The sequence below is a fragment of the Pongo abelii genome, chromosome 1 (genome assembly GCF_028885655.2).
Source record: "Pongo abelii isolate AG06213 chromosome 1, NHGRI_mPonAbe1-v2.0_pri, whole genome shotgun sequence".
Classification (NCBI taxonomy): Eukaryota; Metazoa; Chordata; class Mammalia; order Primates; family Hominidae; genus Pongo; species Pongo abelii.
The window spans coordinates 69,562,676-69,583,030 of record NC_071985.2 but is presented as its reverse complement, the minus strand read 5'-3'; the positions used below and the strand labels follow the sequence as shown (position 1 = coordinate 69,583,030).

General features: G+C 36.3%; 1 protein-coding gene and 1 pseudogene across 22 annotated transcripts in view; both read right to left on the bottom strand.

The window, feature by feature from the left end:
* The window catches only part of ACBD6 (acyl-CoA binding domain containing 6), a 246,918-nt gene that overhangs the window by 78,696 nt on the left and 147,867 nt on the right, over positions 1-20,355 (bottom strand). For 2 of the 22 annotated variants that reach the window (XR_010137526.1, XR_008523232.2), the window contains exon 8: positions 488-640. The exons of the other annotated variants lie outside the window; for them this stretch is intronic. The gene's annotated coding sequence lies outside the window, so the exon portion shown is untranslated. The remainder of the gene's footprint in view (positions 1-487; positions 641-20,355) is intronic. 22 annotated transcript variants of the gene reach the window in all.
* LOC112131057 (U6 spliceosomal RNA) lies at positions 7,678-7,771 on the bottom strand (annotated as a pseudogene).

Sequence of the window (20,355 nt, the reverse complement as noted above, 5' to 3'; positions counted from 1 at the left end):
TGCATTATCAGTTTTCCCTATTTTCTGTACAGGTTCCATCAGGATATAAATATGCTGCTATCTCTCCAAACCTTAACCATCCCTCTAATGCCCCATTTCTCTCCTCTTTACGGCAAAATTCATGAAAGTGTTGTCTATACTCTAATTCCTCCTTCCCATTATCTCTTGAACCCACTTGAATCAGATGTTCACTTCCACTATTCTTCCTGTTATTGTCAGGAAAACCAATCACTTGTTTTTGTAAAAATTAATAAAATGTATTATTACTTTGTAATAAGAAAAAGTTACAGTTAAAATTTATTTGTATGCTCTCTGTGGTCATGGTATTATTGGTACACTCTCTGAATTGGAATACCATCTACACACTTACAAACTTCTTCAGTGATTTAATTATTACTTAGCTGCTCCAAGGAAAAACTCATCAAACCAACTAAAATCATGATTACTTATAAGTAGCTCTTTACAATTACAAGCATGATAGGCTTACCTACAACTTCCCGATCCATTTCTTGTTCGCTGTGTTCCTCAGATCACCATGCCTAATTTGGAGCTTTTGTGTTCAGATGCTGTGGGCTGAAGTGTTCTACTGTTTAATGTGAAATGTTGAGATTTTTGATCTTTCAATTTAGGGAATGTCTACCTAGAAATCAATTAGAGCAAGGACATGAACATAAGAACCATGACTCCAATTACAGAATCGACTGGCAAGTGGGGAACAGAAAGACAGGAGGCCAACCAGACTGTCCTCTAATTAGATTATCTATTCTGCCTTCCAAGAGTAGTAGAGAAAAGGATCAGTCTTTAAAAAAGATATCAAGAATTTTCAACTCTGAATTGTTTGTACGCGTCTAAGCAACTTGATAAAGGATAGGTATTTGAGTGAAACAAAGAAAAGACAATTATCTTAAATTATTATCTAATCCAATTGTAGTGTTCAGGGACCCAAATGTAAGTTGTTCTTCTCTTACTCATTTTTTGTATGCCTAGCATACAATAGGCACTTAAGAAATATTCAATCATGAACATAATTATTTGGATTATGACTCATTAATATAAAGCCCGTTCAGTTTTAAATTATTATTAATAATTATCTTAAGTCTACTATAATACACTTACTATTATAATTATGATGCCTTAATAAACCACATCACCATGTCTCTATAAAATCTTTACTCTGTTAGTCTTCTTTGTGTGTTAAAATGGAATTGATATTAAAGCATGAGTATAAGCTCAAACATTTTTTCTCAATAATCTCAGAATAGAATATAGGAACCTAAACCTTAGTCTTTGCAGACATTCTGTTTTAAAATATATTACAAAGAATAAATGGAATTGAATGTCAAGAATGAGTAAGTGAAAGCTTTTACTCATGTGCTTTACAACTTATATCAGCTAATTTTTCTAGATTTAAATTGATTGAATTTTTTTTTTTGTTTCATTTCAAATGACCACACCAGAAAAGGGTTGTTTGTCATGATTATTTATGTTTTTCCCTTCTGTTTATCTTAAAGGAAATGTTCAAATTTAATAAATATGAAGTTGTTATAAACAGCAGCAGAAACTATTCTAATGAATTAAAATAGGTTATATGTTTGAAATCTTTTTAATAGATGAAACATTAGGGTAAAATAAAAATACCCAGCTGAATTAAAAATAAACAAAATTACATAATAGAGTTAAAATGTAAAAAAATTCAAGCATGCTTAAAATCGAATCTATGAAAGCATAAAAACACATAACCTAAATACTTCAAATATTTAAAAAATCTTATTAAAAAGAGTTTATTCCACCTCCATATCCTGTTTCCAAATAAATATTAAAAACCTATAAGCAATATACATAAATTACAAAATAATATACAAAGTTTAAAGACTCAGATTCTCAAACAAGGAAAGGCAGAAAGTACCCATAATCCTCCTAAATGATTCTTTACCATACCTTTAAAATGGTAGAGAATCATGGAAGCTCCCTTCCATTTGGCCTGTTTTTCTCTGTTCTGACTCTTATAGGATTCTAAACCATCACCCAATACTTTGAGACTGGATTCAAAAACAGCTACTCCTCTTTATAAGTTTAAGCAGAACCTTGAGCCTTCACAATCCTTACTTAAAACTGTTTCCCATGACCTCCTTCATCTTTTAACTGTATTATGTTTGTGTTCTTCTGCTCCTTTGAAGGTAACGATCATGGTATAATTTAACTTTATAGACTATGATTTCTTTTATCCTTTGTATCTGCACAAAACTTTGCATATAGTAAAAGTTAAGTAAGCATAAAAACAAAACAAAACAAAACAAAAACAAACAGGCCAGGTGTGGTGGTTCACGCCTGTAATCCAGCACTTTGGGAGGCCGAGGCAGGTGAATCGCTTGAGCCCAGGAGTTTGAGACCGGCCTGGGTGACAGAAAGACACCCTATCTCAAAAGAAAAATAAACTACTTGCAAGAAAAGTAAATATAGTTGGCTTTCTTGATTTTTGGCATTTTCAAGTACCTGGAATAGGGCCCAGAGTAGGGAAAAAATGCTGATGAGGACCATATTAGACACATTGTGACCGGTTAGCTCTGTATAGAAGAATTCTTCTAGCTGGTTAGAGAAAGCAATGAAAGGCCTGTCTTTGCCTATGAAATATGAGATGCAACAGAGGAAAAAGAGACTGGAAAGTTAAAAAACAGCAAAGAGTAAAGAGGACAAATGGGTAAGAGGCCAGCAGAGCCTAATGGTAATTAGAAGGAATGGGGTAGCAACAGTAGCAGGCAGCAGAAATTAGAAGCTATGACAGAGGTGGCAACTTGTAGACATTTTAGACCACAGAGAATAGCCAGCCATAAAGAGGACTGGGCTGCATGCCAACCAGTAGGTTTTAGCAATCGCAAGAGAGAAAGAGAAGCTTCAGCCTTATGTCTCACACCAGCTATAAATACCCATGGTATAGTAAAATGATTTAAGAAGGAAGCAATGAAGTATGGAATATATTTTTAAAAAAGTATTTTATAGAAAAACAGTTAATAAAAGGCAGAATGTAACTGTTCAGCTAACTGAAATGAACACTTATCTAGAATGTTTAACCTTCCAGTGCTAGAGAGTTGAGACTTCACTGCTGTAAAGAAAGAAAAAGGAGCAAACATTCACTGAATACCCATTGTGTGCTGGAAATTTTACAAACATCATTTCTTTTAATTCTCACAACAACCCTATTATGTAAACACTATTATTCCCATTTTCAAAATGAGTAAAATGATGCTCAGAGACATTATATAACTTGCCCAAGGTCCCAGGCCCTTCTAACAACACAATCCATATTTTCTCAACTATGTTACCAGAAAAGAGAAAGGAGAATCAACACAGATAATACAAATAAAAAGAAATGCAGTTAAAATTTTTTATTCTTTTCAGGTTAAAGACAATAGGTGGCCTAAGTTATAGTATCACATACAGCATGCTTGTGTAATTCCTGTTACCAAAATCTCAAAACTGACATATCATCAGAGAGTGAATAATCTTACTCTTCAACACTATACACTCTTCTTTACCTCTGCCTCAGTTGATTGCTATACTTTTTCAAGTTATACATATTTTGAGAAGCTGGAGCTTAGTCTCTCTACATTTGTATTAATTTACTGAGCTGGTCTAGCATTCAAAGTTAGGTAAATAAGAACAAAGCCAAACTCTTTGAAGGGTGTCTTGCTTACTGCATACTGTTTCTATAACACTATTCAGTAAAAACGCAATATACCTTAAACCACTCTATTCTAAATCCCCTGATGGTGAATGACCAGAAGTACAAAAGAGAAATCCAGGAAATAATTATTTTCATTTATATTCTCATTCATCTTTCACTTTTACAGTGAAAATTTACATAGTCTGTTAGGCCCACAAAACAGTTCCTCCTCTACAGAAGGTGCTATGAAATAGGCACTTTCATTAGTTGTTAGGAGCATACATTAGTATAAATCATTTAGAAAATGAAAAGATTTATAAATCTTTTAGAAAAAATAAAATCATTTCCTTTCACTTAGCATTTCTAGAAAGGTATCCTAGAAATACTTCAAATATTTAAAAAACCTTACAAAAAAGTTTATTCCAGTATTATCTAGAATAGCAAGGAATTAGAAACAATCTAAGTGTCCAACAACACAGGGAAAGTTGAGTCGATTATTATGCAGCAATTTCAAATGATGGTCATAAAATATTTATAACTTAGAACATCATTACAATATTATTAATGTAAAATGGAATTATAAAAAATGTTTTTATACTAAGATCTAAACTATATAAAGCAAGCAAATAAACCAAAAAACACTGTATATTTAAAAATGTTTTAAAAACCTACCACAATGTAAACAGTAGGTCTATGTGGTTTTTTTTAACTTTTCTGTATATTCTGATATTTCTATTATGAACAAGTGCTATCTTTGTAATGAAAAATTTTAAAATCTTGAAATTTTAAAGTTACATTGTTTTACAATGTAGCAAAACCTAGCCTGTAGCAGCTCCCTGAAAACCAGCAGCAAGTGCTGGAGATCTGAAATTCTGAAGCTAAAATTTTAGAAATCCCATCCAGCTTGAGAGATATGGTAAGCATACTGGATGAGGGATATAGGTAGCAAGTGTTGACCGGCTAGATCGGTTAGATCTAACATGATGGAATTTAACAGACATAGAGAAAAGATCCTGTACCAAGGACCAAGTAGTCACAAACTACATCGTGGAGTAATCTTAGGAGAAACATAAATAGAAGATTTAGGGGCTTTAGTAGAGTGTGAGCTCAGTGAATTTTGATGTAGCTACTCAAAAGCAAATTAAATTTTAGAAATATATTAATAGGTAGATACTGTTAGAATGAGGAAAGTGATAGTGCTTGTGGTAGGCAGAAATCCAAAGTAAGCCCCAACGACCCAGGCCCTTGTATAATTCCCTTGCCTTGAGTGACGGTGGGACCAGTGAGTGTGATGGGAAACCACTTTCATGATGGAGGGCAGAGATGGAATGGAGAGAGCTGGCCTCAAAGAAACAAACAGCCATGTTGACCATTTTGTGAACTGCCTAAGGAGAGGGATGGTGTCTAGGAATGAGGGCCTCAAGTAACTAAGAGGACTGCAAACTCTAGATGAGAATGAAGGAAGACTTATGAAGCCTTGAGCAGAGGACCCAGATAAGCCATGCCATAATGCTTGACCCATGGAGACTGTGAGAAAACAAATGTGTGTTAAGATGCTAAATTTGTGGTAATTTATTATGCAGCAATAGAAAACTGATACAGGCTGGGCATGGTGGCTCATGCCTGTAATCCCAGTACTTTGGGAGGCCAAGGCAGGAGAATCACTTGAGCCTGGGCAACATGGCAAAACCCCATCTACAAAAAATACAAAAATTAGCCAGGCATAGTGGTGTGCACCATAGTCCAAGCTACCTGGGAGGCTGAGGTGTGAGGATTGCTTGAGCCTAGGAGGTTGAGGCTGCAGTGAGCTGTGACTGTGCCACTGCACTCCACCCAGGGTGACAGAGTGAGACCTTGTCTCAAAAACAAAAAACAAAACAAAACAAAACAAAAATAATGAAAAACGAAAAAAATCCAAACCCAAACTAATACAGAGCTATTCTTTTCTAGGGTCAGATAATTCCTGCAGTGTTAGTAGTAAAGAGCTGTGGGTGAAAAGTACCTTGAAAGATATACATAAAGAGCCTGAAATGGGCTTTGGCAGGATGGTAAAGTAACTTTAAATCATGTCATGTTAGGAATGAAAGACGAAATATCTGAAAACAATAAAACTGTTTGCTTCTATACAGCTACACATTTTAGAAGTAGGAAGAGTATGAGAAAATTATAGGGAGTCAAACACTAAATTTTTCAACAGAAAGTTTTTTTTTTTTTTTTTTTTTTTTTGAGACAGAGTCATGCTTTGTCGCCTAGGCTGGAGTAAAGTGGCGCGATCTTGGCTCACTGCAGCCTCCCCCTCCTGGTGGTTGAAGAAATTCTCCTGCCTCAGCCTCCCGAGTAGCAAGGATTAAAGGTGCCTGCCATCATGCCCAGCTAATTTAGTAGAAACAGGGTTTCACCATGTTGGCCCAGCTGGTAGAAAGATCTTTTCAAACTTAAAATGGCTACTTTAATGTTCCTTCAATTCCCTATCCTTGAAAATTTTCAAGCTTAGATGGATGACTGATTAGCAGGCACATATAAAGAGGTTCTAGGCCGGGTGCGGTGGCTCACGTCTGTAATCCCAGCACTTTGGGAGGCTGAGGCGGGTGGATCACGAGGTCTAGAGATCGAGACCATCCTGGCTAACACAGTGAAACCACATCTCTACTAAAAATACAAAAAACTAGCCGGGCGTGGTGGCGGGTGCCTGTAGCTACTCGGGAGGCTGAGGCAGGAGAATGGCCTGAACCTGGGAGGCAGAGCTTGCAGTGAGCCGAGATTGCGCCACTGCACCCTAGCCTGGGCGACACAGTGAGACCCCGTCTCAAAAAAAAAAAAGAGATTCTAAGCATTTCTAGATGGCCTGATTAATAATCTTGTCTCTCTCTTAGGCATTTCCATCTTTAAATACTGTATGTGTATAAAGAGGTACTTCTATTTTACAGCATAAATATTTGCAGTGCCTAGTGTACTGTAGGCAGCCAATAAATATTTGTTGAATGAATAAATGCACAAAAGAAAAATATAATGAAAGAAAAAATGAGAATATTAATATCCTATGATCTAATTGCCTTTTAATGCTCCTTTTGGGCAAATTAAAAATAAAACCTTTATGGCAATGAAAGTAGCAGCAGCTATCTGTGGGAGAAAGAAGTATGTCTTTTTGTAGCAAATAAATCAATATAGAGAAGTGACAAGAGCTCTGGACTGTGAGTTTTAGTCTTGGCACTACCACTTTTGGTCCAAAAAATGAACTGAAATGATCAATCCTGGGGTTCAGGCTGAGTTAGAAGGCATGTTGAGGCAGGAAGAAGTGTAGGATCAGGAGAACTGAGGAAATGGGAGCTATTAAGAGTATTAAGATCTAGAGAAGTTTCAGAATTTGAGGTTGTGACAGGAAGCAAGCTCAAAGATGTTAAGTGTTCAAGTAAGTTAAAATGGAGTATAAATGAATGTAGCCAGGGTTGAGGGGTTTTCACAGACCAAGATTGGTAGGTGTTAGTATGAATGCTGAAGTGTCTGAATAAGGATAGCTTTAGATGGAATGGAGAAGTAAATTGTAAGCCTGCCCCTCCATTAATTAAAAATCCAGTCCAAAAAGCTATCAATTTTTAAACAGTCTAAATCATTTTTTTGATATACAAATGTTCCTTATTTCTTGTCTGCTATATTCCATAGCCTTCTAAACCTTTGTTTTCTACTTATTCAACTGCTTTTACTAAGAACTTATGACAAACTTATTAGGCAACATATCGACAAATAAAATCCGAATAAGCTTTCTTTTTGCTCTTATAATTTTTTTTTCTCTCAGGTTAATAGGACAAAATATCATTAGGAATCAAAAATGTAATTGAATATTACCCTTTTCACTAAAAATGTTATTCACAGCATTTATAGGCAAAGGGGAATTTTTTTCCTGAGTTTTTTTTAACCCATTTTAGGATGTTGCAAGCGCAGTATCACTTGTTTAATATAACTTTGTATCCTTTATTTAACTTAATTTTTCTTGTAAAGTCAGCTTTTATTTACTTATTAAAAAAATAGAATGCTTCACGAATTTGCATATCAGGGGCCATGCTAATCTTCTCTTTATCGTTCCATTTTTTTAGTATAATAAAAAATATAAATAAAAATTTTTAATTTCTTTTTTTTTTTTTGGAAACGTTGTCTCACTCTGTCGCCCAGGCTGGCTCACTGCGCTCTCGGCTCACTGCAAGCTCCGCATCCCAGGTTCATGCCATTCTCCTGCCTCAGCCTCCCGAGTAGCTGGGACTACAGGCGCCCGCCACCACGCCTGGCTAATTTTTTGTATTTTTAGTAGAGATGGGGTTTCACCGTGTTAGCCAGGATGGTCTCAATCTCCTGACCTCGTGATCTGCCTGCCTTGGCCTCCCAAAATGCTGGGATTACAGGCGTGAGCCACCGTGCCTAGCCTTTTAATTTCTTTAGTATAAAAAACATAAATAAAATTTTTTTAGTATAATAAATTTTATGTGTTGCCAAAGCAACCACTAAAGTTAGCTTTTAAAAATGGATTTAATTTTTCCATTAAAGATGGGCTTTGTTAGATTCATATGACCTTGTTTATTAGTGGGCCTTTCTCTTTAATACTGTTTTATCCTGAAATAAATCACTTCCTATTCTTGTTAGCTTCTCTTTCTATCCTGCATAGAGTTTTATTAATGTTTCAAATCCTCTTCGGTTTTTCCTCTAAATGTCACTGTAAAACTGATTTTTTTTCCTCAAGTCTTGAAATCTTTAAGCTATCATAAAATCACGTAAATATTTTTTTTCTATTTGTATTCTAATTTCCTCCTCCTAACAACTGCATAATTTTGATGTAATCAACCAGGCTACACGCTACACAATAATAGTACAACTAAAGGTGTTTCAATCCTCTCCAGTGACTCTTTTTTTTTTTGAGCAGGGTCTTGCTCTGTCGCCCAGGCTGGAGTACAGTGGTGCGATCATTGCTCACCGCAGCCTCGATCTCCTGGGCTCAAGCCATCTCCCTGCCTCAGCCTCCAAAGTAGTTGGGACTATAAATGCAGGCCATTATGCCTGGCTAAATTTTTTTTACTTGTATTAATAGAAAAGATGAGGTCTCGCTATATTGCTCAGGCTGGTCTCCAACTTCTAAGCTCAAGTGATTCTTCCACCTTGGCCACCCAAAGTGCTTGGATTACAGGTGTGAGCCACCATGACTGGCCGACTCCTAATTGTGATTTCTTCCCAGCATTTCACTCAATGTGTTAAGAGACCCTAGCTCAGGTATTTGAGAAATCGATCTATATTTTCTATTGTTACCGAAACACAAATCCTTGGTCAATTCAACATCAATAACCAAAATTAATACAAGGGTATCTTCACTGGTATTCCTTCCTATTCCCTTTCTCCCAAGTAACAGTACACTGTTACTAATCACTGTAAAAAATTCCTTATACTCCTCATTTAAAACACACCCACACTCACCCAAATTCCTTACTCTGAGTATTTATGGCTTCCATAGTCTGCCCAAGCTGTTTCTGCTACCTATCCCTTTCCACACCTCAGCAGCCTTCAAATATCACCTAGCCCTTACAGTACAAGATAGGCCACAATTCATAACTGAAGATGTCTCCAACTACGGTGCCCCCTAGTAATCTCTCCCTTTTTTTCCTATTACCTCTTCCAATGCACTTGCAGATGATCTCTCATTATGGGATTTGGTTATAGTCTGGCTCATAATTGTTCTTTAATAATTTAACGAGTTTTCTACTGTCTCAGATAGTAAGCGATGTCAGGGCAGGAACCACAGTTGTACCTCTTGTGTCTCCTAATGTCTTGTTGCATCCAGGTCATGGAGTAAGTATTTAATAAAATATTTGAGTTAAATTTAATAATTTCAGGACTGTTATTTTTCCTATGTTTATATTGCTGATTTTATTCTTATGGTAATCTGTATGCAGAATTTCTAGTAATTACTCTTAACCATAATAAATAATCCTATGAAATATAATATAGGTGAACTGCAGATATCTATTTCCATAGAAAACTGATAAAAATATATAGGTTTATTCTCAATCTAGACATCTTTATGTCATTCTATAGCTTATATTACTTTTCAGGTATCCCTTTAATCTGGGTGTTGTCAGTTACCTGCCAGATATTACATTTTGGTTTTTTTTTTTTTTGAGACAGTCTTGCTCTGTCACCCGGGCTGGAATACGGTGGCACAATCCCAGCTCACTGCAACCTCCGCCTCCCAGGTTCAAGCAATTCTCCTGCCTCGGCCTCCTGACTAGCTGGGACTACAGGTGCGTGCCACCATGCCTGGCTAATTTTTTGTATTTTTTAGTAGAGACAGGGTTTCACTGTGTTAGCCATGATGGTCTCGATCTCCTGACCTCGTGATCCACCCGCCTCAGCCTCCCAAAGTGCTGGAATTACAGGTGTGAGCCACTGTGCCTGGCCCGATATTACGTTTTTTTTTTTTGATAGGGCAATGAGATACCACTTCACATCTCTATTAAGATGACTAGTATCAAAAACACAGAAAATGACAAGTGTTGGCTAGGATTTGGGGAAAGTGGAACCTTCAAGTATTGCTAGTGAGAATGTAAAATGGTGCACCTCCTGTGAAAACAGCTTGGCAATTCCTCAACAAATTAAACAGAGAATGATCCAGCAATTCCACTTTCCAGAACTGAAAGCAGGGACTTGAACAGATATTTTTATATCCATGTTCACAGTGGCATCATATACAATAACCAAAAGGTGGGAACAATATGAATATCCATCAGCAGATGAAAGGATAAACAAAATATGGTATATACATACACACAAGTGAGTATTATTCGGCCTCAAAAAGGAATGCAATTCTGACACATGCTACAACATGAACCTTGAAGACATTATGCTAAATAAGCCAGATACAAAAGGACAAATATGCTACAATTCCATTTACATGAGGTACATGTAGTCAAATTCACAGAGACAGAAAGTAGAATTATGGTGGCCAGGAGGCGGGGTGAGGATAATGGGCATTTATTGTTTAATGAGCACAGACTTTCAGTTTGGGAAGATAAAAAAGTTCTGGAGATAGATGATGGTAATGACTGCACAACAATGTGAATGGATGAATAAATGAATGCTTTATTATTAATATTATTATTATTATTTTTTTAGAGATGAGGTCTTGCTATGTTGTCCAGGCTGGCCTCAAACTCCTAGGCCCAAGTGATCCTCCTGCCTTAGGCTCCTGAGGATCAGGAGGTTTTCACCATGTTGGCCAGGTTGGTCTCTTACTCCTGACCTAAGGTGATCCACTCGCCTCAGCCTCCGAAAAGCTGGGATTACAGATGTGAGCCTCTGCACCTGGCCATATTTTTTATAGGTTTTGTTAGATTTGGGTTCAACATTTTTTGGAAGAATACAAGTATTACTCTGCTTCCTACTGAGAGGGGGCCTTAAAAAGCAGATGGCGTTTGAGACAGTGTGGATGGAAGTATGTGAGAGACAGTAAGGGTAAACAATACAGGTAAAGAACAGACATGAGCAAAGGCACAGATGGAACAAGTGTGTGATATGTTCAAGGGAAGAAACTAGAGATAAGATTTTCAATACTGTTCACTGCGCTTTATACACAGAGTATATCCCATTCAGCCTTGCTGAATCAGCATATCTAGGGATGAAAGCTCAGATAACTTTATTTTTACAAAGTTCCCAAGAAAATTCAATACTTTACCAGGTCTGAAACTTACTGGCCCAGAGAATAGTATACTTGTAAGTAGCTTGTTCTTGTTATGTCAAGCTCATTCCTACTTCAGGGACCTTTTTATTAGGACTAACAGCAACTTCTCTTCATTGAATTCTCAGCTTGTCACTTTCTCAGTGAAGTCTTACCTGATCACTGTTTAAAGTAACCACCACTATTTTATTTCTTAGAACTTAACTGATATTATCTTGTTTGTTTTTGGCATATTTTCTTCATTAGAATGTATGCTCCAAAAGAACGTGAATCTTGTCTTGTTTACTATAATTCTAATGCCTAGAAGAGGTATGGGGTACATAAAAGGTAGACACTAAATATCCACAGAATGAATGGATAAATTTGGCTGACTTAGGAAATCCTTTTTGGAATATTCTTATGTAATATAGATAGAAAATAATAAAATTATTCTTTAAGCTTTTCTTCACTAAGATTGGTTAGTAAATACTTCTTGAGAATTTCTTTTTGTCATTTTAGATGTTTTACTCAGTGATAGCCCATGTCACCTTACTGGTTAACAGAAAAAATTTGGGCAGCATTTCATAGAAGACAACTGCAACTCTGAACATCTATCCAATCAGTTCAATAATAATTTCCAAATGTACTTAATGGCCTATTAAATCAGTAATTAGAAATCAAATTTTGCTAGGCTGCAAAAGATGTCAGAATTATGTATGCTCAGACTAAGATATTTTAAAATTAAAATTGTATTTAATTAGCATTCCTCAGAGAAAGATATTTTAAAATTAAAATTTTATTTAATTAGTGTTCCCATAATCTATATTAAAAATTTATTTGTATCCTGCTGACTTACAAAAATATATGCAGGGCAGGGTAAAGATACAAAAAGAGCTTGTGGTGGTTAAAAAAATTCAATGATATAAAACAGTTAACAACCACAAACAAAAAAAAAAGGCCCAGCAAAGAAAATGATTTAAGGTTTAAGGAATAGAAAAAATATTAATAAGGCAAAAACATTTTAATATAGATGGTTTTGTGAGTGTTTGAAAACATTTCCTCCCTTTCATCCACACTTTTGTGAGTTAAAGTTAATGGATTTCTATTGCATTCCTGTTGTCACTACTACCAAATGCTTTCGTATGGATGAGGCAGATACCTGGTTATTTAAGGAGCAGGATAAATGGGCCAAGACAGCTTTCCCTATCCCCAATTCACCAGGGAACATTTGAGAATTCCACCTGACATGAGGACAGCACTGTGCTCTTAAACAATCTGCAGTTTGATCCGATTGTTCCCCAGTGGGGGAGGTAGGCCACAGCTCACTCAAGAGTCATTGATTGGATTAACAGCCTAATTCCCAACAGATGAATAGAATACTGATGTCTTGTCAGCCCACATCACAAAAGGAAAACACAATCTGCTTCTACAGCTCAGAGATTTAACCCTCTATTTACCCTGAAGCTACAATGTCAGTTTTGAGTACTGTAATTTATTCATAACTATTTGCCTATAAATATTATCAAATGTGGTTTCATCACCACCCACAAGCTTTCATCCCCCTTTATGGTATTTTTTTTTTTAAACACTTGCCATGGACTAGGGGATATGGTAATTTAAAAAAATGTTTAAAAACATGAAAAGATTTTTATTTCAATTTTTACCGTACACATTAGTCTTGCCACCTAAATTCTTTCCTGGGTCTCCTAAAAAAAAGTTAAATAAGCTGTTTTATTTAGGGCCCCGATAAAGTAGGACTGCCAATGAAAGAAAAGTAACAAAACCCATGCATTCAAAGATAAAACTATTTTGAGCTATTTTTTCTAGTATAAGTGACTGGTTTTAAGGAGAATGAATGACTGTATTAACGGGAATAGATTCTCAATAAATGTTAGCTTTAGTTTATTCCCCTGCTGCACCTCTATCTACCAGCCCTTCGGTAATTTAACAATTTTTGCGTATGACTGTCCAACTAAGAACCAAATAAGAAGGTCTTATTTCTAATATAGTTTTTAAAAAATAAGAATAAAACACGTCCTCCAAGTCACTTATGAATTAGAATTCTATAATAAAGACATATGCAACATTGTCTCTGAATAGTAAAGCACACAAAGATGCAGTATTCCAGGTGGCTTTAATAATACCTTATTTTGTATACCTTTCTGCATGCTGTATACTGTCAATGTAACAACAACAAAAAAGATTTATGTCAATTGTGAGTAAAAACAATGATAGTAGTGGCTAATGCTGTTTACTGCACTAGGCAATTTTTACATGAGTTCTTTTATTAATCCCACCCAACCATCTTATGAAATACGTACTAAGTTATCTCATTTCACAAATGAAGAAACTAATGCTTAGGTTAAGTAACTTGTCCAAGGTCACATGATTTGTAAGTGGCAGAGTCAGAACTTAGAAGGTCTCTGGCTCCCAACCTTATGCTCTTAAATACGACTGGGATTTCATGGGTTTCTCTGTGTATCTTCATACGTATATGGAGGTTTTGCAGTATTCTAATCTTAAGGTTCATTCTTCTCTTTGAGTATGTTACCATTCTTTTGGGAAAACATCTTGAAGTGCATGTCCTGTACTGACTTTTCTTTTTCTTTAGGAAATTTCAGCAAGGATGTCATAATAGCTCACTAAAATTAGCCATGTCAAAATCAGGGCTCATTATTTTTTTGCCCATGGCTTTGAAGTCATGTTCAACTTCTCTTTTATTTTTTATATTATCTTTCATCAAGTGAGGTTGATTGAATTCTCCTTCTGTACTATATATATCTCTGGTTCTTTCTTTTTCCACAGTAATGAACTCTATCCAGACCCTCACTTCCTAATCCACTAACTCCTACCAGAGCTTCCTTAATAATTTATCTAGTCTCCCATCCCTTTTGCAAGTATTGTTTTACGCATGCCACTACTCTGTTTAAAACTTTGAAGCTTATTCCAACTGTCTTCAAGTCATACAAGAATTTCTAACTATGGATTTCCCTAGCTTCGAACAGAATCTGTCATATTGCTATAATTTTTTTTTTTGGAGACGGAGTCTTGCTCTGTTGCCCAGGCTGGGGTGCAGTGGCGTGATCTTGGCTCACTACAACCTCTGCCTCCCGGGTTCAAGCAATTCTCCTGTCTCAGCCTCCCGAGTAGCTGGGACTACAGGCGCACGCCACCACGCCCGGCTAATTTTTGTTTTTTTGTATTTTTAGTAGAAACAGGGTTTCACCATATTGGTCAGGCTGGTCTCAAACTCCTGACCTCAGGTGATCCACGTGCCTCGGCCTCCCAAAGTGCTGGGATTACAGGCGTAAGCCACCGTGCCCGGCCTATTGTTATAATTTTTAAGACAGGGTCTTACTCTGTCACCCAGGCTGGAGTGCAGTGGCATGATTACGACTCACTGCAGCCTTGACCTCCCTGGACTCAGGTGATCCTGCCACCTCAGCCTTCCAAGTAGCTGAAACTACAGGTGTGCGCCACCACGCCCAGCTATTTTTTGTACTTTTTGTAGAGGTGGGGTTTTACCATGTCGCCCAGACTGGTCTTGAACATCTGGGCTCAAGCTATCCACCTGCCTCAGCCTCCCAAAGTGCTGGGATTACAGGTGTGAACCACTGTACCCGGCCTATTGTTATAATTTTTTAAATTAACATCGTATATACAGGAAGTTTAGATCAGTTCAAATATGATAATATATTGTATAATGAAAATAGATTGTTGGCTGGGCATGCTGGTTTCTGCCTGTAATCCCAGCACTTTGGGAGGCCGTGGCAGGTGGATTGCTTGAGTTCGTAAGTTCAAGACCAATCTGGGCAGTATGGCGAAACCCCATCTCTACAAAAAAAATACAAAAATTAGCCAGGTTGTGGTGGTATGTGCCTGTAGTCTCAGCTACTTGGGAGGCTGAGGTGGGAGGATGGCTTGAGCCTGGGTGGCGGAGGTTGCAATGAGCTAAGATTGAGCCACTTGCACTCCAGCCTGGGCAACAGAGCCAGACCTTGTCTCAAAAAAAAAAAAAACAAAGATTGTTTATATTAGGTATTATGATATATTACAATCTAATTCCTTATGGTTACACTTCTATCATAACCATTACCGTAAAAGACACTTTTGAAAACTAACAATGACTGACAGGAAGAGAAGATTACATTATTTGGAAAGAGACAAGGAAAAAGCTCAACTAACACCAATTTAAAAAATCATTCACAAGATATCGACAGCATAAAAGATTTTTAATGACACTACTGAGCTTTCCACAGATCTTTCTTGATTCAGACATGCTGTTCTTTAAGAAAATTAAAACATATTTATATATCTTTTTACACAACACTTTACATGTGCCAACTTATTTGAAACTAACATCCCGAAATAAGTAAGGTAGGTAATAGTAGCTATATTTCGTGGATAAGGAAACTCAAGTTCAACAAGATTAAATGACCTTCCCCCAAATGATAGCATGCCAAACAGCAGAGTTAGGGCTTAAATTTATGTTCCTCGATACAAATGGAATAAGTAAAGAAACAGCAAGTCTTGAGATATTAATGTCTAATTCCCATTTTTAGAGCACAAGCAAAAGTTATTGTTCAATTTGGATAATAAAACACAAGCTACTAATATTCTGGCTAGCCAAGATCCCTCTGCATCCCTGCCCCAAATATGCTGCTGACACTCATTCAGATAAGCATGAAGAAATCCAACTAAGAGAAGAGAGGACAGCCTCAATAATAAAAAAAAGGTAACTTTATACTAAGATCAAATGATCTAAAACAAGTGTTTTGAAGATACAAATATCACAAACACATTCTATCACCAGCACACATCAAGACAGGTCTCACTAGAGGTTCCCTAGAAGCCGGAAGACCTTCAGGAAGATGATCCTCAAAGTCTTCCTCTTTTCAGTATATGAAAGAAGGAGCAACAGTGTGCATGAAGAAGCAGAACTGCTTCCCTACAGGTGAAAGACTTGGCAAGACTTTCATGGTGCTAGAGACTTGATGCTCTTGCCAGCAGAGCTTATTTCATAAGCTCTTGTAATTCTTTGGTCGTTCATATTGTGTTAACTCTTGAATTTGGGGTAAAATTTTATAGCCCTCAATAACATAAATTGGGCATACAGAAATCATTGTTCTGGATACCCTGGTCAGGGATAAAGTTGCCTAACAATGCTGGAAAGTATGGTAGCCATTAAAAAAAAAATTCCTTGAAAGGCACGTTGTTTTTAACAGAGAGGTTTTCACATTCTACATGTCTGCAACTTTAGACTTCTATCATGTAATACCAAAACAGCATTTTAGGGCCGAGTGTGGTGGCTCACGCCTGTAATCCCAGCACTTTGGGAGGCCGAGGTGGGCGGATCATGAGGTCAGGAGTTCAAGACCAGCCTGACCAACATGGTGAAAACCCGTCTCTACTAAAAATACAAAAATTAGCTGGGCATGGTGGCGCGTGCCTGTAATCCCAGCTACTCAGTTGGCTGAGGCAAGAGAATTGCTTGAATCCAGGAGGCGGGGGTTGCGGTGAGCCGAGATTGCGCCATTGCACTTCAGCCTGGGCAACAAAGCAAGACTCCATTTCAAAAAAAAAAAAAAAAGAAACTCACAGCATTTTAGCATGTATTCTAAAATAAGTCATATTAACTTTGGTTATCCTTAAAAAAAAAGTAACATTAGCAATATCATACAGAAACCCAAAAAAACACCCCAAAATAAAAAAATTTTAATAACAAAATCAAATCAGTGATGTACTCTTTGTGGTAAAAGCAATATATTTTGTCTGATTATGGAAACCAGGTTAAAGATGAGGGCTTGAACAGTTGTGCCCTGAAACTAGCAGACTGCAGGTTTTATAAATACATACAGAAATAATTAAAATATAAGGGGTTTAGAGGGATTAATCTCCTTTGAATAATCCCTGCTACAAAGCCTGTAAAGACACTGCTGGCACCAGGCCCATGTCAGACCAGCTGTCGGATATCAGAGCAGTGGAGAGATTAACTGCTACCACTTCTGCACTGACCTCCTCTATGCAGTCTTCTCTGGACTCCATCTTCAGTATTCACTGCACCAGAAGTAAACTTTAGCTTAATAATACCAGTACAATGTGGAAAATTATCATTTGACTTGATTTACCTATCCTTTGCTGAGGATAAAAAAAAGAAGAAAGGTGGTGCTGGAAGGGAATCACAAAATACAGGGCTCTGAGGACTCTAGGGAAATGCACAACGGCTCCAGAAAAGTGCTGATTACCTGATTTCATTCATTTAACCCACGGCAATTTCAAAGTCACCTTTAATTATTTTCAAACTGAGTTTTAAGTAATGCAGATAGTATCCTTAATCCCAAAGGAAGCACAAAGCGACTGATAACTCTTTTAAAATAACGTTTATTTTACTTGAAAGCAAGCCACAAATTCAACATATATTTTTTATAAGGTGACAGCGCCAATAAATAAAACAAAAATATTTATAATACTGAGTGAGATGGATTTTTTTGCCCCCCTCTATCGCTATTATACAGTATTTCCAGGACTTTAGAAGGAAACCATTAAAAAAATAGCTTTGAGGATGACATGAAATCAATGTATGTAAAACCCTCTGTAAAAATATAAAGTGTCTCGCAAATATAAGATGCCTGTATTATTTTATGAAAAGGATTTGTTAGGATGGAATTTACTTGGATTGATGGAAGAAAAGTGTTAAACAAAAGAAAATTATGAATTACTACCAAGCATTTAGACATTTAGAAGATATACATGTACTCATCATTATTAGTATTTTTCCACCAGAAGAAAATGAGACTGGTTGCTGGACTACCTTCTTTCAGTGGAGTCCATCCTGGTTCCTAAGCCTCTTTTATTATTGTTTTGCTGTTATGACTTTTGGATAAGTCAACAAATCTCTCTCTTAGAATTTCTTCTTGTCAAATAATGGTGATTTTTTTTTGTCTCCTATTTATTTCCAAAGTGCATTTTAAGAACAGATGAATAAATGGCATGTAACTCTAGACTCTAGAGAAGACCATTATGTCAATTCTAAGTATTTTTAAGTAAAATATTACAGACACAGAAAGTGAGATATTCCGGATAACATTATTATTTACTACGCAAAAATAATTTTAAAAAATCAGAATATCAAACATACTTTTTAATTTTTTATTGAATAACAAGGTACTTTGGGTTTTTACATAAAGGCAGAAGTTTTGATAAAAAGAACTTTTTTAATAGGATATAAACAACAGCTTTATTATGCAATTGGTTATAGAAAACACATTCAGTTTCTATTCTTTAAAGAACACACAGGGACCCAAGTTTTCTCTTCTGCACCTTCTCTAAAATGAAAGTTCTACCTTCATGTTATTTCCCCCCTTCAGACTGGCTTTTAAAAACTGCCAATTAAGGAGACAAATGTCCAAAAAACGCCCATCCACTCAAGACTGTATTGGTATCCATCAGCACATTTTTCACCTATTAGGATGCTCTCAGATGTTAATGACTTTCAGAACTAACTGATTTGATTCAAAATCTGAACCACTAATCCAGCGGTATCTCTTTTCACACATGCCCTTGGCCAGTGGTTCTCCAACTGTGGGTCCCAGACCAGCAGTATCAGTTTCACCTGGGAACTTGTTAAAAACGGAAATTCTCAGGCTCCACCAGAGACCTAATGAATCACAAACTGGGGTGGGGCCCAGCAATTTGTTTTAACAAGCTCTATGTAATTCTAATGGAATCTAACATTCGAGAACCACTGCCCTATGCTAGTAAATTCTCTGTAAAGGAGCACTATCTTTTGGACAAATAGAAGTCAACCTTTGTGAAGTAATTAAATGTGACAAAAATTTATTAAAATGTTATTTTAAATAATATTATCTTATTCCTTAATTTTAAAATTTAAACATACTTGGCAGAATTTCTTTTCATCTTCAAGTGAAAGGCTACCCATCAAGGAGAGCATTATAGTCTGGTACACTGTTTTTATAGTTCTATAACATAAACTGACATTTATTGGAGCTTCACATAAGGTTTTTCCATCAACGGATGTGTTGGAAGAGTAATAACGAAGTATGCTGTGTTGGGCAAATACCTACACATCAGGACATTTTCAAAGCCATCACGCAAAGGGGGGTCAGTTGAATTTTTTTTACTGCACAGGCTAATGCTTTAAGAGTGTCTTGATGGAATCAAGGAAATTGGATTGTCCCCCCATTTGCTGGGCTAAAACAAGCCTTTTTTATTTATCCCATTAGAGGAACACAAGAGAAACCTTTTAAATGTCACTAAAAATTTCCCTGCTTTGCAAAGCCCAGTCAAAAGGGTTTTAATTTTCTCTGAGAACTCTTAAGTAATGCAGTATGTCAAGGTTTAATAAATTGTAGGTGGGGATAGTTTTTGTTACAAGCAACTTTTTCTTTTTCTTTTTTTTAAAACAGGTGCTTAGATATGCTTAAGCTTCTTTGTATTGCGAGGATGTCAGGGCTCTACCTTAAAGAGCAGAGAACTAGACCTCAGTCCAAATAACAAACAAATAATAGAATCTGTAAAGTATCTATAAAATCTGTAAACACATAATGGAATCTGTAAAATATTTCAAACAAATTTTATAGACACTTTTTTAAAAGAAAATGTTTTAAAATGTATTAAAAGTAATGATTAATAATTCTATAAGTGATGCTTCTGTGTTGAGCTTCTTGAATAATTTCTTAAGGGATTTGGTCTTGAAGAAAGCCAACCCTCAAAGGAGAGCACAGAGATTAGGCATTCAACAGCCTTCCAATAGAGATAGTATCTAGCAAAAAGAGACTGTATTCCCAAGCCATGCAGATAAATGCCTATAATGGGGTAAAACCCCACATTTTACAACTTTCAAAATACTATAGAAACATCAATTAATAAAACCAGGGTTATTTATATGTTATATGGATTACATACACCCTTAGAAACATAATAAAGAGGTGGTCTACACTTACTTTTTCTGAACATATATTTATTTTGCTGTATTTATTGAACA